The sequence below is a fragment of the Nyctereutes procyonoides genome, unplaced genomic scaffold (assembly GCF_905146905.1).
Source record: "Nyctereutes procyonoides isolate TBG_1078 unplaced genomic scaffold, NYPRO_anot_genome, whole genome shotgun sequence".
Classification (NCBI taxonomy): domain Eukaryota; kingdom Metazoa; phylum Chordata; class Mammalia; order Carnivora; family Canidae; genus Nyctereutes; species Nyctereutes procyonoides.
In genome coordinates, this window is record NW_026575051.1 from 45,517,276 (window position 1) to 45,535,098 (window position 17,823).

Here is a 17,823-nt window from a genome sequence, read left to right on the forward strand (position 1 = left end):
GTCAGTTCTAGTAGTTTTTTGGTGGAGTCTTTAAGGTTTTTCTATGTATAGTATCATGGCATTTGCATATTGTGAGAATTTTACTTCTTCTGATAAATTAGATGCCTTTTAATTTTTTTATGTTATGTAATTGCTGTGGCTAGGATTTCCAGTACCATGTTGAAAAAAGTTATGAGAGTGGGCATCCTTGTCTGGTTCCTGACCTTAGTAGAAAAGCTCTCAGTTTTTCACCATTGAAAATTATGCTGGCAATGGGTTTTTCACATAAAGCCTTTAATATGTTGAGACATGTTTCCTATAGACCTACTTTACAGAAGGTTTTTATCATGAATGGATGCTGTACCTTGCCAAATGCTTTTTCTGCATCTACTGAAATGATTATATATGGGTTTTACTCTTTATTTTATTAATGTGATATATCACATTGATTTTTTTTCAAATTTTGAAACACCCTTGCATCCTGGGAATAAATCCTATGGTATATGATTTTTTAAATTTATTATTGGATATTATTTTCTAATAATTGAGGATTTTTACATCTATATTCATGAGAAATGTTGGCCTATAGTTCTCTTTTTTTGTGGTGCCTTTATCTGATTTTGGTATCAGGATGATACTGGTCTCATAAAATGAATTTGGAAGTTCTCCTTGTATTTTTTGGAATAGTTTGAGAGAAATAACTTCTTTAAATGCTTAGTAGAGTTGCCTGGCTGATTCAGTTGGTAAGGCATGTGACTCTTCATCTTGGAGTTGTGAGTTCAGACATAGAGTTTACTCTAAAAAAAAGTTTGGTATAATTTGCCTATGAAGCCATCTGGTCCTATACCTTTGTTTTGGGGAGTTTTTTGATTACTGATTAAATTCAGTTTCATTGCTGGTAATTGGTCTGTTCAAATTTTCTATTTGTTCCTGCTTTAAGTTTTGGTAGCTTAGATGTTTCTAGGAATTATCCATTTATTCCATGTTACCTAATTTGTTGTCATATAGGGTTTCATAATATTCTGTTATAACTGTTTGAATTTCTGTTGTGTTGGTTGTTATATCTCCTCTTTTATTAATAATTTTGTTTATTTGGGTCCTCTCACTTTAAAAAAAATGAGCCTTGCTAGCAATAATCTGTTCCTTATTATTGCTGAGTAGCATTCTATTGTACATATGTGCTACAGTTATCCATCTACCTACTGAAGGCCATGTGAGTCATTTCCAGCTTTTGGCAATTATGAATAGATATGTTAACATATTTGTATACATTTTCTTCTCTTTAGACTAAATACCCAGAAGAGGGACTGTTGAGTTATAAATGTATGTTTAATTTTACAAGAAATGCCAAACCTATTCTATGCCTTCAATGTATGAGAGTTCCAGTTACTCCACAACCTTGTCAATACTTGTTATTATCAGTATTTTTTATGTTAGCCATTCTATTAGGTGTGTAGCAATATGTCATGATATAATTTGCATTTCTCAATGGCTAATGAGTTTGAACATTTTTTCATGTGATGATTTCTATCATATTTTCTTCAGTAAAGTACCTGTAAAGAGTTGAGATCTTTGCTATGTTGAATCTTCCAACCCATGAAAACATTGTTTTTTCATTTTTCTTTTTAAGAGAACATACTTATAATTTTAATCCTTTTAAAATTGTTAAGTTTTGATTTATGACCCAGGATATGGTCTCTCTTGGAGAATATTCTATGTGCACTTAAAAAGAATGTGTGCTCTGCTATTGAATTCAGTTGGTTAAAGGAGTTTTTTAGCTTTTTTGTTTATTGGTCCTACCTATTACTTAGAAAAGGGTGTTAATCTCTCCAACTACAATTACTTATTTGCCTATTTCTCTTTTTAGTTCTGGCAGTTTCTGCTTCATGTATTTTTCTTTGTCTTTGATATTTCAGAAATCTGTGTATGATTTGTTTGGGCATGGATTTCTTTAATTTTATCCTACTTGGGGTTTTCTCTACTTCTTGAATTTGTAGGTATGTGTCTTTCTCCAAACATGTGAACTTTCCAGCCATTATTTCTTCAAACCTTTTTTCAGCACCAGCTTCTTTCTTTGTCCTCTGAGGGTTTTACAACACAAATGGTAAACCTTTTGTTGTCCCATAGTACTCTGAGGTCCTGTTCTTTATCTTTTCCATCTTTTTTCTCTGTTGTTCAGATTGGATAATTTCCATTAAGCTGGTACCAAGTTCACTATTTCTTTCCTTTATCATCTTCATTCTGCTAATAAGTCCTCTCAGTGAATTTTTTTATTTTGGTTATTGTTTTTCTCAGTTCTAAAATTTCCATTTCGTTATTCTTTATATCTTCTATTTATATGTTAACCTCATTTCAGAAAGTATTTATGATTGCATCTTTGAACATTTTTGTAATATCTGTTTTAAAGTCTTTATCAAATAATTCCAACATCGGTATTATGTCATCATTAGCATCTATTGATTATCTTTTCCCAAGCAAATTGAGTTTCATAGTTCTTCATATGTCAGGTAAATTTGGGTTGTATTCTGGATATTTTCAGAGACTCCAGATTCTGTGCTAGAATCTTGATGTTCTTGTTCAAGCAGGCATTTGACCTGGTTTGAGTCATAAGTTCCAGCTTACTTTCTGTGTACTATGGTTACAATGTCAGTTCAGGTTTCAAAGGCTTTAAGTGCTATTAAGATCTGCCCTGGGGATCCCTGGGTGGCGCAGTGGTTTGGCGCCTGCCTTTGGCCCAGGGCGCGATCCTGGAGACCCGGGATCGAATCCCACGTCGGGCTCCCGGTGCATGGAGCCTGCTTCTCCCTCTGCCTGTGTCTCTGCCTCTCTCTCTCTCTCTCTCTGTGACTATCATGAATAAATAAAAAAAAAAAAAAAAGATCTGCCCTGTAAGTGTATCATCCCACTAACTAATCTGGGATGTGGATGAGATCTATCTGTTGGCTCATAGTCCTTGGAATGCTAATTAGGAGCATGTCCAACATGCAGAGTTGGATATAAGCCCAGATAGTCACAAACAGTTTTATGTGATCCATTTCCTGAGCTCTTCCTTCTTTGCTATCTTTCTAGTGCTTCCTGGTTCCCCAAGCCTCCTTTTTTCAGTCCATTAAGAAAAATCACTTATTTGTGATGATGAGTGAGCATCTGGGAATTATAAATCAAAACCACAATGAGATACTGCCTCACACTAGTCAGAATGGCTAAAATAAACCACTCAGGAAACAACTGATGTTGGTGAGGAAATCAGAGAAAGGAGAACCCTCTTACACTGTTCATGAGAATGCCAACTGGTACAGCCACTCTGGAAAACAGTATGGAAGCTCCTCAAAAAATTAAAAATAGAGCTACCCTATAACTACAAGGAATTTACCCAAAGGACAAAGAAAATACTGATTTGAAGGGGCACCTACACACTAATGTTTATAGCAGCAACATCCACAATAGCCAAAATATGGAAAGAGCCCAAATGTTTATCTACTAACAAATGGAAAGATGTTATACACACACAAACACACACAAAATGGAATATTACTCAACCATCAAAAAGAATGAAATCTTGCCATTTGCAACCATGTAGAAGGAACTAGAGGGTATCATGCTAAGGAAAAATAAGTCAGGCAGATAAAGACAAATACCATATGATTGAACTCATGTGGAATTTAAGAAACAAAACAGATGAACATGAGGAAAAGAAGTAAAAATAAAATAAAAACAAAGAGGGAGACAAACCATTAGAGACTCAACTACAGGGAGCAAAATGAGGGTTGCTGGAGGGGGGGTGGGTCAGGGTACGGAGTGATGGGGTGATGGGCATTAAGGAGGGCACATGATGTACTGAGCACTGGGTGTTCAGTCTAACACTCTCCCAACTGAGCTATCTCGGCCGCTTGCACTGGGTGTTATATGCAAGTGATGAATCACTAGTTTCTACCCCTGAAACTAATAATACAATATATGTTAACTAACTTGAATTTAAATAAAATCTAAAAATCACTTATTTCTGTGACTGAGGCACATCTGGCATCTAAATAACAGGAGGACAGAGAGAGGGTTTTAAAAAGGAAAAAAGAGAAGGAAATGAGAGGTATTTGGTCCCACCTCTTGTAACTACTGTTACACCAAATGAAAAATTAAGTTTCCCCTCCCTCAGAATGCTGGTTCCTGCAGTTTCTCACATTGTTTCACTGCTGCCACCACTGCCCCCACCACAGGACTGTCCGGGGCCTGGAATGAAAGTAATGGAGTACAAGGAGAAGGCAGAAAAAATGGGAGATTCCTTCAATCTCTAAGCTTTAAGAGCTCTGTTTTCTGCTCCTCAAGCCAGAACTAAAGGGATTTTCCTGAGGAATGAGGTTCTATCTGTTCCTTAATGCTTACTTTTGGATTTAGCCTGTGCTGAGATTGGGCTGAAGATATCATGGGGAAAAAATATGGTAGCTGATACTTTGGTGTTCTTCAAATTTGGATACTCTTTCCTTAATCTGCCTGCTACTCCAGGTGGAAATGAGGGGCAGTAGCTCCATCCTTTGAAGAGACTAAGCAGACAGTTGGCAAGCTGACTCTATTCAACCTGTTCCGCCCTTAAAAGGGCAGCAATTCATCCCAGCTGGTAACCTTTTTTGTAAGTTTGAGGAACAAAGACCAATCAGAATCCTGGAGGAGCTATTCCTAGAACATATTTACAAGGAAAGTGGATCCAAAAGGCTCAAAAGATGAAATGAAATCTACGTTGTGTAGCATTGCCCAGATCCCCTCACTTGAGGACTGAAACGTCCATCTCCCCAGCCACTAGAATTGTTTTTTTTATAATAAATTTATTTTTTATTGCTGTTCAATTTACCAACATACAGAATAACACCCAGTGCTCATCCCGTCAAGTGCCCCCCTCAGTGCCCGTCACCCAGTCACCCCCACCCCCCGCCCTCCCCCCCTTCCACCACCCCTAGTTCGTTTCCCAGAGTTAGGAGTCTTTATGTTCTGTCCCCCTTTCTGATATTTCCCACACATTTCTTCTCCCTTCCTTTATATTCCCTTTCACTATTATTTATATTCCCCAAATGAATGAGAATATATAATGTTTGTCCTTCTCTGATTGACTTATTTCACTCAGCATAATACCCTCCAGTTCCATCCACGTTGAAGCAAATGGTGGGTATTTGTCATTTCTAATGACTGAGTAATATTCCATCTTTATCCATTCATCTTTTGATGGACACCAAGGCTCCTTCCACAGTTTGGCTATTGTGGCCATTGCTGCTATAAGCATTGGGGTGCAGGTGTCCCGGTGTTTCATTGCATCTGTGTCTTTGGGGTAAATCCCCAGCAGTGCAATTGCTGGGTCATAGGGCAGGTCTATTTTTAACTCTTTGAGGAACCTCCACACAGTTTTCCAGAGTGGCTGCACCAGTTCACATTCCCACCAACAGTGTAAGAGGGTTCCCTTTTCTCCGCATCCTCTCCAACATTTGTGGTTTCCTGCCTTGTTAATTTTCCCCATTCTCACTGGTGTGAGGTGGTATCTCATTGTGGTTTTGATTTGTATTTCCCTGATGGCAAGTGATGCGGAGCATTTTCTCATGTGCATGTTGGCCATGTCTATGTCTTCCTCTGTGAGATTTCTCTTCATGTCTTTTGCCCATTTCATGATTGGATTGTTTGTTTCTTTGCTGTTGAGTTTAATAAGTTCTTTATAGATCTTGGAAAATAGTCCTTTATCTGATATGTTATTTGCAAATATCTTCTCCCATTCTGTAGGTTGTCTTTTAGTTTTGTTGACTGTATCCTTTGCTGTGCAGAAGCATCTTATCTTGATGAAGTCCCAAGAGTTCATTTTTGCTTTTGTTTCTTTTGCCTTCGTGGATGTATCTTGCAAGAAGTTACTGTGGCCAAGTTCAAAAAGGGTGTTGCCTGTGTTCTCCTCTAGGATTTTGATGGAATCTTGTCTCACATTTAGATCTTTCATCCATTTTGAGTTTATCTTTGTGTATGGTGAAAGGGAGTGGTCTAGTTTCATTCTTCTGCATGTGGATGTCCAATTTTCCCAGCACCATTTATTGAAGAGACTGTCTTTCGTCCAATGGATAGTCTTTCCTCCTTTATCAAATATTAGTTGACCATAAAGTTGAAGGTCCACTTCTGGGTTCTCTATTCTGTTCCATTGATCTATGTGTCTGTTTTTGTGCCAGTACCACACTGTCTTGATGACCACAGCTTTGTAGTACAACCTGAAATCTGGCATTGTGATGCCCCCAGATATGGTTTTCTTTTTTAAAAATTCCCCTGGCTATTTGGGGTAGAATTGGTTTTGATGGCCCTCAGCTGAGTCCCTCTCTAGGCATCGCCCTGGGAAGGCAAGCCAAAGAAAGCCACTTTGCCCAAGACCACACTATATCCCTGGAGTAGGTCAGTGACTAGTCAAGGTGAAAGTATAAAGCTGGGCAGTCTTAATGCAAGGAAGGACAAGTCTGAAGGGCAGATTCAGCCCATGGAACGGACTGAGTTTGTCATTTAACTTCTTCCTTTGTCCTACCCTACTTCTTTCCTTCTTCAACGAGCATTGATTGGAGGGCACTCTCCTATAGACTTCCTGCATATAAACTGTCTCAGAGTTTGTTCCCTGGAGAACCCACCCTGAGATACTAGGTCTAAGCATGATGCTCCCCCTTTGACAGGAATTGATTCAAAAACTGGCACATAACTTAAATCAGGTTACTATGATGTGAGGAGACTTGTTCTGGAATCTTCTGGGAAAATTTCCAGGTACTAGAGAGAACCAAAGGAAAAGATCTCTCTCTCAAAACAAACTTGAACAAAGACTCTTATGGCTCCAATTGCTACTGAGAAGCATATTTTGATCCCAATAACACCCAGCCTAGAACAAGTTAATACCATGATTAGCAGGATGATAAGATGGAAAGAACCTGGGTCCCTAGTGACATCATTGAGTCACAAGATCAATGCACCCTGAAGCCCAACTCATTTTTAGATTTCTTAGTATATGAACTAGTAAAGTTTATTATTTAAAGCAGTCTTTGTTTCTGCTACTTCAGCCAAAACATTAACAGATACAGATATGCATCTTACTGACTCTCCCTTCCTTTGTTACTTCTAGAGGAGATTTTCATAAACATTGACAGGAACTTGAAAAATCCATACCCTAGACAGTTGGTCAAAAAACTGAACTGTCACTAAGTACAGATGATTGATGGTAAGTTTTCTGTTGCCTTCTTTCCTTCTTGCCTTTCTTCCTTCCTTTCTGTGGGGAACTGAAATATATTTTTATTTTTTTTAAAGATTATATGTATTCATGAGAGACACACAGAGAGAAGCAGAGACATGGGCAGAGGGAAAAGCAGGTTCCCCGGCAAGGAGCCCGAGGCAGGAATTGATCCCAGGACTCCGGGATCACAGCCTGAGCCAAAGGTAGATGCTCAACCACTGAGCCACCCAGGTGCCCCTGAAATGCATTTTTAAATGAAAAAAAGGAGACCTAGTTGAACAAATATATTTTACATACCCAAAAAATAATGAAACCACTGCGATATTTGCAACTTGGTTGAGAAAAATTACCTTACATTCTATTTTTAAGATCAAAGTACAATCTAGGCCATGATCTGAAATTTGGTATATAATTGGAACTTCTGAAAACTCCCTCTGTAATAGACAGGTGAAGACAGACACCTGGTAATTACAAAGGGTATTTATATGCCTGTGGAAGAAGTGAGAGATTTTTGCAAAATTACTTCAAAAGGAAAATGCCTATAAAAAAGATAATGATTCAGCTTGCAATTTAAAAGAAAAAGATTCCTTTATGGCCACCCAAGAAAAAGTTACTTACCCACACATACATAGTATCTTGACTCTAACTCTGAAAGTCAAAAACCTATGGTTTTGGCAGACCAGAAAGAAAAAGCAAAACACTCTGCCCTTTCATAGAGAATGCCACATTTGCCATGTCTCATGATTCAAGGATATGGCAGCAGAACATTGCTCTGATTTTTAACTATTCTCAGAGTTTCCCATGTCTGCTGAATCAATCATGTTCTCTTCCTCTCCTTTGACTTATCATGTCAAAATCATATCATCAGACATCTAAATACAAAATCTAATAACTGCATCATTTTGGCTAACGGAAAAGCGCAGGACTAGATTGAGGAGATAGGCTTTAATCCCAGGCCTGCCTACAGCAAGCTGAGTGACTTTGGGCAAATCACTTAGTCTCTCTGGGCCTCCATTTCCTCATCTGCAAAATGATCCCTTTTTTCTTCATGACTGCAGATCCCTGGAGAAAAGAGAGGCACTGTATCAATGCTGGAGTGGCTGTGACAGTGATAATGTACTTCTCTGCCACTCCACTTACCTGACACTTCACAACTCAAAGTCTTAGCCCAATTGACAGCTAACAGGATGTCAGTCTGTTATGGGCAACCTAGAGGGGAAGAAGATTTCTTCACAGATACCCGAGACAGAAACAACAAATCCTCTTCTTGCAAATCTGCATTCAACCTCCACTTCATTTTGGTGCTTGGAGATGAGCCTACACCATCAACACAGAGACAGGAAGAATCAAACAAATAAACCCTGTTCCTTTTCTGCTTCACACTCCAGAACTGATTCCAGAGATCATGGTTTGTCAAGTATTACTGATGATTTTGAAGCCAACATAAGTTAAGGTGGTGGTGAGTGAATGAACCTGGAAGGCTTTGGATGTATGTTAGAGGTTTGGCCTTCAAATGTGTACAAAGATTTACTCTTAGTTCTCTAAGGGCTAACCTGAAACATCTAGCAAGATCCTTGAGCTACAACATCAAAGCCAACCCCATGACTCATAAGACCAGAACTAGAAAGGCTGTCTCAGAAATACAAACCAACAAGCAGGAACCAATGCAGGGTTTTGCAGGACATCTGGCCTAGATGTGGATATTGAATCTTTTCCAGAGGCACTGGAAAGATTCAGTAAGATGGAGGGAGAAGGGGAGGCTGCTCTCTACTGAAGTCTACCAAAAAAACAGTAGGTAAATGCAATCCATTGACCTTAACTCTAATGACATTCTGGAAACAACTTAGAAAACTTGATTTGATTCTGTGTTGGATATTATTGAATTAAATGTTTCTTTAGCTATGGAAATGATATTGAATAAAAAAGTGATTAATCTCTTTGTTTATGGGGCATGCATTATTTAGAATCATATAGGAGTAAAGTGCCGGGATGCCTGGGTGGCTCAGCGGTTAAGCGTCTGCCTTTGGTTCAGGTCATGATCCCAGAGTTCTGGGATCGAATCCTGAATCGGGCTCCCCACAGGGAGCCTGCTTCTGCCTCTGCCTATGTCTCTGCTCTGTGTGTGTCTGTGTGTGTGTGTCATGAATAAATAACTAAATCTTTTTAAAAAGGAGTAAAGTGCCAAGATGCCTGCACACTACTTCCAGATGGCTTACAAAAGGGAAGTGTATATTTGTGTGCATGTGTGTGTGTGTGTGTGCATATGGCAAGATGCCAATAGCCATTGAATCTAGGAGGGCAGTATATGGGTGTTTATTATTCTTTCAATTTTCCTGAGTTTTGAAATTTTTTGAAAATTTCAAGTTATGAAACTCAACCAGATTTGGTCAGAGAACATGTGGAATTCAAGGTGGTCTCATGGCTATAGCCACCCCAAGATGTTTCCTATCCAAGAGCTACTTTGCTTCTGGGCTCCTAGGAAAAAAAATCATTACTGACACTTGTCGTGACCACCCCTGATTTACAATTTCTAAGAAAAGATAAGGGGGAAATACTATAATCCCCATTTACAGAGGAAAAAACTGAAGCACACTGAAGTTAACTTCATTCAAGAAGTCATTGAACTTGCAAGTCACTGAAATTGCTGACTTTTGAGAAGTAACTGCAGGAGCCACACTGATACTCTCTGCCTGGACCTCCAGGAGTCTCTGTGACTAGCTCTGTGTGCACCTCTCCCAACTTCTGCTTCCTTCACTGCTCTCCCCCACAACCATCTTCAGAAGACTAACCTTGGGCTACAGGAGCCACTGCACCTGGACTCCAAACTCCAGAAAGCCAACAGAGCTAAAAGTTTATGTCCCTCCAGACTGACCCTTAGCTAGCTGCTTCATTGGTTTCAAGACTCTTGGAATTCCTTCCATTTCAGTTTTACCCCAGAAAATAAATCCTCTCTTCATTGTCATCACTGTACTTACGAAGCTCAACTGCTTACTCCCAAAAACAAACCACTTCCCTCCCCAACATCCTGATACACCACACACAGGCTTATCATTTCATCCCACGTTCCCTTGGTTGCCATGGACGAGAAGTGCACCAGGATAAAATCCCAAAATTGCAGGCTTACACTACATGCAGTTGTTTTTTGCAGTCACGTGTCTAAACCCAAGACAGGCAGAGTCCTTAAGGTAGCACCTGGTTCTTTACTGCTTTAGATCTCATCACTCTCCTGTAAACGTACAAGTTATGCACTTTGTAGGAGAATTTGCAATGTTTCCTATTTTTTAAGTGACATTTGCTTGGCAGGGACCTGGGAGGTCATTCAAGTCTGCTTCTAGAGACAAAAAGCCCAGATATGTGGCAGCAAGATATGTATCCATACTGTCACCATCCAAGTTGTCATTAAGTTCGTCCTTATGAGAAAAGTCTGTGATCATTAATGCCTGAGATTTGTGGAATCTATTCTCACTCTTATGGATTCCTTGGGCTTCCTTCACAACTCTTGGCTGAATTCTAGAATGAAGATTGGCTGAATAGCCATGTAGCCTCTAGGTTGAGGTTGTTATTTTCAGAAGATGATAACCAAAATATATAAGAAGCACTGTGGGTGCAAGCAGAGTACACTGAAATAGGACCCCAGAAGATTCTGCCCCCAACTGTGCCAAGTCCACACCCTCCAGGAGCTGGACTGTGGGGAGGTCTGGGGGACCCCTGGCAGCACAGGAGCACCCAGCTGGGGTTTGTGGCAACAGCTATTTACTATCAAGTGCAGAAGCATTTCCATATTTGATCACCTGCACAACTGCACCACTGTGCATTGCCTGACCATCAGTTTTAACAGCAGGAGTGGTAGAAAAAAATTATTTTGAAACCATGTAAAAGAGAGAAGGTGAGAATGAATGAATGAACAAATCATTGCAAAAAAGAGCAGAAAGACAGGCCCTACTCACAGACACATATGGACACACACACATAGACACAGTAAATCAGAAAAACAACTGAAACCTCACATCCATGACCACAAGAATTTGTGGCCAATCTCTCTCTGCACTCAGCTTTAAAACCTCAGTCCCCCTCATGTTATGTTTTTTAGGACTTTCAGTGAAAAAGCTGTTTGGTGCTTTCTGCTGCTGGGTTTCCTGGCCAGTCAGCCAGGAAATGACCTCAGAAAAATGTGAAACAATATTCAGCAAGTGGGGAGGAAACTGGTCAAAGCAGGGAGGAGAGCACTAAAGACAAACAATATTATTCAGGTGAACACAAAAGGGAAAAAAGCAACACTGAGCAAGTGAGCAAGATAAGCAAGGAGAAACACAGAGGCCTTTGGGAACAGAGCTTTCCCTTCTAGTCTATCTAGAAAATGTTCTGAGTCCTTGGGGCCTAAAATCATCCTAGGTCAACAGAGCTCATGCTGACCAAAATGAACACTTCACCACTTAGTCAACACTTGCCATAAACAAAGCAGCACTGAGGCACCCAGAGAAGAAAGGACATTGACTTTGAGAGACAACTTTGATTATGTTTTCCAGTAAAGTTGATGAGGCGTTTTATTTCATTCCTCACTTCTGGGCAATTTAAAATCCATGTACAGTAAGAGATAAAGCTAACTAAACACAGAATGATCTATCTGGTCTCACGGTAGAAAATTGCTGCACATTCCAGGTAGGGATTTCCAACCATCCAGTCAGTGCCGAATGCAAACCCACACAAGTAGAGAGCTCAGAAAATGAATGTGAGTGAGGAAGCTCACCTTTTTCTTTTGACACTCTCCAACACACCATGCATTCACACCAATCTAAGATTTGTCTCTAACAGAACTTATCACCAGAACGGATTTTCCTTATTTAATTATGCTGCTGATGTGATTTTAAAAAATGAAATATCTGTTACAAGAGATTTTTGTTTTCCTGCTGACCTCAGGGACAGAATAATACTAAGTGCAGATACCAAACTAGGAAGTTAGGGTTTTCATATTGATAGATATTAACCTAAACAAATTCAACTGCCACAGTAGTTGCATGTGTTAATAAGCAGACCTGGAAAGGACACGCATGGGGAAAAGAGCTATGAGCCTATGACAAAAAGTGGAAATGCTTGGCCTTTTAGCCTTCTTCTCTTCCTTTCAGGAATTGAAGTGAGGGTTATACATGAGGAAGCAAATCAGTTATTAAAGAGGAAGCCATATAGGCCAGGGTCAGAAGAAGGGGCCATGGGCTTTCAAACTTGACTCCAACTGGTAAGATGACAGAGGCTGTGCCAAGACTTACCCAGAGAGGCAGCTGATCATTGACTTCAGGGAAAATGCTTCACGGCCCCTGCTGATAAAGAGATAATTGGACTGGAGTCCCCCAAAATATTTACCCTTGTTTCTTGAGAACAAAACTGCTCTGATTTGACAGTAGGTCCAAGTCCTATCAGGAAGATAATCAGTGGGAACCCTGGGTGGCGCAACGGTTTGGCGCCTGCCTTTGGCCCAGGTCGCGATCCTGGAGACCCGGGATTGAATCCGACATCGGGCTCCCAGTGCATGGATCCTGCTTCTCCCTCTGCCTATGTCTCTGCCTCTCTTTCTCTCTCTGATGACTATCATAAATAAAAAAATAAAAAAATAATTTAAAAATTAAAAAAAGGAAGATAATCAGCTAATATACAGTCATTACTAATATTTTAATGTAATATAACCAAGTACTCATAACTTCAATACATTTTGTTCAGATAAAGAGAGAACAGTAGGGGCAATTACACAACTCACCTGGACTTTAGAAAGGATGGTACCCAGACAGAACAATATAAGAAGTTCAAGTGAACTTACATATGCTTGGAATCTAAGTTAGATACTCAATTTGCCATGAAAATCACTAATACTTATAGATAGAATTTTCATAAATATTTCTTTTATAAGATAATATGTGGAGAAAAGTTGTAACATTTTAAAAATCTCTTCCAGAAATCCAATACTTCACTTTGGACTAGAAAGAACTTTTAAAAAGTATAGGTCCAGCAGTAACTAGTCCAGAGTAACTATTGTCCAAAGACAATAACATTTGTTTTTCTTTAAGAAACATCAATAAGACTATCTTAACTGATGATTTCTGATTATTCTCCAAGTCCCACCAGCCCTGGAAAAGTTTTTTCCCCTGACCATCTAAGATAAAGATGATCTCTCCCTGTCCTAAATTTATTCTACATATTTATAGCATAGCATGAGCTGTGGAAAGTCATCCTCACGTGTGTATATGCTGGTTTCCCTAGCTAGGGCATAAGTTCTTCAAGGACAAGTGTATGTTGTGTTCATCTTTGTATTCTCCAAGATGCCCAGCATCTTCCTGGTGCATGGTAGATGTAGATGTCTATAAGATAATTGATTGATTAATGCTACTGCAGCTGCCAGACATAGGGCAGGGAGGACTGAAAAGTAGTGGAAGACAGGAAAGGGAAAGGTTAAGGAAAAGAAGAAGGAAGAGAAGGGAAGCTATTAGTGGCAGGATCTGATATAGTATCTGGAACACTATTTCAGGGATCCATTTAGTGACACAATATTACAGAAGACCTAATTCAGTTCAAGGCAATCCCTTGCTTCCAGAAAAGCATGACTATAGAACAACCCAAGAAACACCTGTCTAGGTGATAAAGGAGTAAAATTAGTCAAAATCTGCTCTCAAAACTTTTCAGATATCTGTGTAACAGGAAGTTGTTGCTAAATTTTTTATTATTACTATTTATACACGATAGTCACAGAGAGAGAGAGAGAGAGAGAGAGAGAGAGAGAGAGAGACACAGGCAGAGGGAGAAGCAGGCTCCATGCACCGGGAGCCCGACGTGGGACTCGATCCCGGGTCTCCAGGATCGCGCCCTGAGCCAAAGGCAGGCGCCAAACCACTGCGCCACCCAGGGATCCCTTGCTAAATTTTTTAAAAGATTTTATTTATTTATTCATGAGAGACACAGACAGAAAGAGGAAGAGACATAGGGAAAGGGAGAAGAAAGTTCCCTGCAGGAAGCCTGATGTGGGATTCAATCCCAAGACCTCCAGGATCATGCTCTGAGCCGAAGGCAGATGTGAGCCACCCAGGTGTCCTGCCAATTTTTCAAATATATGCCAATTGAGTAAAGCATGTCAAGCTTTATCAATAAGAATTCGGCCTCATCCATACTATTGTTGAGAGCAAGAATTAGTATTTTTTTCTTCTGAGATAAGGGAGAGTTACATTTTTGCTGAAGTGCTCCTCATCTGAACATGATTAGGCTGCCTAGCTAGGTAACTTAACAGGCCCCACAAGAGTGTGCTACTGTGGTCCTCTCCTTGCTTGGTTTGATATTAGCTATTAGAGATAGCTCCAAAATTTCTGTTCTACAAAAATAAAATGCAACAGCCAAAAAAACCAAAAATTGGCATGTTTTTGATGTTACATAATCCCCTTAAGAAAGTTCCACATGAAAAAAAAAAAAAAAAAGAAAGAAAGTTCCACATAGCCTGTCATAATAAGGATGGAATTCTGGTAAGTTACATCTGAAAAGCTCTAACTCTTAATATGCCAGTACCACTGGTTTGACTTGTGCCCAGTCCTGACCCTATGAGCTCCTCAGTGGCTACCAGGTTGCTGGTCATTCCTTGCCCTCCACTTCCTAAGGTTTTCTGGGTTAGCTAGGCTGCAAGGAAAAAGAATATACTGTTTGTTTCTTTCAGTTGTTGCTTGGCATGAGGTCTGGCACCACTGCCTGGTGGCTTGAGCTCAAACCTGAGATTCAAGAAAAACATACCAAAAAAAAGAAAACACATTGTTATTACATTTGATTTTGCAGTCCCGTGGGGGTATGACCATGTCCCCTAAGTCTGTACAGCCAAAATCCTTGGATCCTCATTAGTTTCCAAGAAGTAAGAGGGAAGATGAGGAAGGTAAGGATAACAGAAGAAAGGATGACATCATAATGTGGTCAGGAGCCAGCCCCAGGTGTAATTATATCCTTGGATATAAGGTGGTATATACGCGGTGGTAATTTACACTGTATTCAGTGCCTTATAAAACTTAACTTTTTGTTAGATTTAAATAAGGGATTCAATTCATTTAAACAGGGCAACATCAATAAATAACATTATTTGGAAAACACTCATAACTAAATATTATTTAAAGTATGAAATTCGGGATCCCTGGGTGGCGCAGCGGTTTGGCGCCTGCCTTTGGACCAGGGCGCGATCCTGGAGACCCGGGATCGAGTCCCACGTCGGGCTCCCGGTGCATGGAGCCTGCTTCTCCCTCTGCCTGTGTCTCTGCCTCTCTCTCTCTGTGTGACTATCATAAAAAAAAAAATAAAAATAGAAAATAAAGTATGAAATTCCCTAGGATTTTAATACACACATGTATGACCAGTGGATCTTGTGAAAATGTAGATTCTGATCCGTTGAGTCTGGGATGGGGCCTGAGATTGCACATTTCTGACAAGCTCCCTGGCTAGGTTGGTGCTGCTAGTCTCAGGAATACTTTTAAGCAAGACATTAGACTATAATGGTTTAGAAAAAGTGGGTAGACATGGAGTGCCTGAGTGGCTCAGTTGGTTAAGCATCTGCCTTTGGCTCAGGTCACAATCCCAGGGTCCTGGGATTGAGCTCAGCATTGGGGTCCCTACTCAGTGGAGGTCCCTCTTCTCCCTTTGTCCACCCTCCCGCCCCAGCTCTATTTTTCGCTCTCAAATAAATAAATAAAATCTTTAAAAAAAAAAAGAAAGAAAGAAAGAAAAAACTGTACACTTGAAAGAATGTGCCCTGCTTCCCAAAGCATTTAGCTAATTTAATGATAAGAAGGAACATCCTACAGCAAAGCATTTAAATCATGTCCCTGAAATAGTTACAAAAATCAGTCCTATATTAACCACAGACAAAAGTTCAATAAATTCCAAAAGGGAGACAATACAGATAGCATTCTCTCATATCAATGTAATATAATTGTACATTCAAAGCACAAACACACAAAATTAAGAATGAGAAAACAAAAATAATTACCAAGAGTGAGGTCATGTAAAGTCCTTGTTAGTAACTGGAAATTCAGGAGAAATCCATGACTTTTAAGAAAGACACAAATTACCAAAAATAACTCAGGACAGATAATCTAAGAAAATTTAAATTTTTAAATTGCCTAAGCCTAAATATCCTCCAAAATATGATGACTAGAGAGTTTTACAGATGAAGTCATTCCAATCTACAAGGAATAAATATTTGTTTGTTAAATTTTTCAGAGAAAAAATATAAAACTTTCCAATTATTTGTACAAAGTTATGTAACACTGATTCCAAAATTTAACAGAAAATTCTATCTCAATTTCACTCAAAAATATTGATACAAAAATCATAAATAGGGCATCCCTGGGTGGCGCAGCGGTTTGGCGCCTGCCTTTGGCCCAGGGCGCGATCCTGGAGACCCGGGATCGAATCCCACGTCGGGCTCCCAGTGCATGGAGCCTGCTTCTCTCTCTGCCTGTGTCTCTGCCTCTCTGTCTCTCTCTGTGACTATCATAAATAAATAAAAATTTTTTAAAAATCATAAATAAAATATTACCAAAAAATCAAACAATATTCAAAAGACCACATTTGTAAAATTCAACATGAATTGTGGATTGTTGTAATTGTAAAAAAAAAATCAAAGGATACTCTCTTAACATGATCAAATATACTGTTCAAATATAAAGCTAACAGTGCAAGAGACTGAAATTCTAGGAGAATTTACTTTGAAGCAATGATGCTTGTTATCGCCATTATTATGTAACATTCTTCAAGACATATTAATGAATTTAATTAGACAAAATGATTGCTAACATTATTAAAAATGATTATTAATATTGGAAAGGAGGAGGTACAACTTCATTAGTTTCACAGTATGAACATTTCTCAAAAAGTTAAAAATGGAACTACCTACGATCCAGCAATCTCATCAGAGGTATTTACCCAAAGAATACAAAAATATGAAGGGATACATGCAACCTTGATATTTATAGCAGCATTATCTACAGTAACCAAATTATGGAAAGACCTCAAATATCCATTGATTGGTGAATGGCGATATAACGGAATATTACTTAGCCACAAAAAGATGAAATCTTGACATTTTCAATGACTTGGATGTAGCTAGAGAGTAGTATGCTAAGCAAAATAAGTCAGGCAGAGAAAGACAAATACCACGTGATTTAACTCATTTGTGGAATTCAAGAAACAAACAAAAAAAAAATCAAAGGGGAAAAAAAGAAAGAGGCAAACCAAGAAACAGACTCTTAACTATAGAAAACAAATTGATGGTTACCAGTGGGGAGGTTGGGAGGAGGTGTGTGTAAAATAGGTGACTGGGATTAAGGAGGGCACCTCTCTTGATGAGCACCTGGAGTTGTAAGGAAGTATTGAGTCACTATATTGCCCAAGTGAAATTAGTATTACACTGCATGTTAACTAACTGGAATTTAAATAAAAACTAAAAAACAAACAAACAAACAAATAAATAAAAATCATCCGAAGCAAAAAAAAAAAAGAAAAAGTCTTTTGATCATAATCTAACTGAAATTTTCCAGCAAGCCCACAGAACGTATGAAAAAAAAAATTTCTGTTGTTAGAAACTTTTTTTAAGATTTTTTTTATTGGGATCCCTG

The 17,823-nt window shown here is 39.1% G+C and overlaps 1 long non-coding RNA gene across 5 annotated transcripts in view; it reads right to left on the reverse strand.

Annotated features, from left to right (window-relative positions):
• LOC129513156 (uncharacterized) overlaps window positions 1–17,823 on the reverse strand; it is a 281,878-nt gene that overhangs the window by 251,301 nt on the left and 12,754 nt on the right. The window contains exon 1 of one of the 5 annotated variants that reach the window (XR_008665148.1): window positions 12,463–12,514. The exons of the other annotated variants lie outside the window; for them this stretch is intronic. This is a non-coding gene — a long non-coding RNA (uncharacterized LOC129513156). Of the gene's footprint in view, window positions 1–12,462; window positions 12,515–17,823 lie in introns of those variants that run through there. 5 annotated transcript variants of the gene reach the window in all.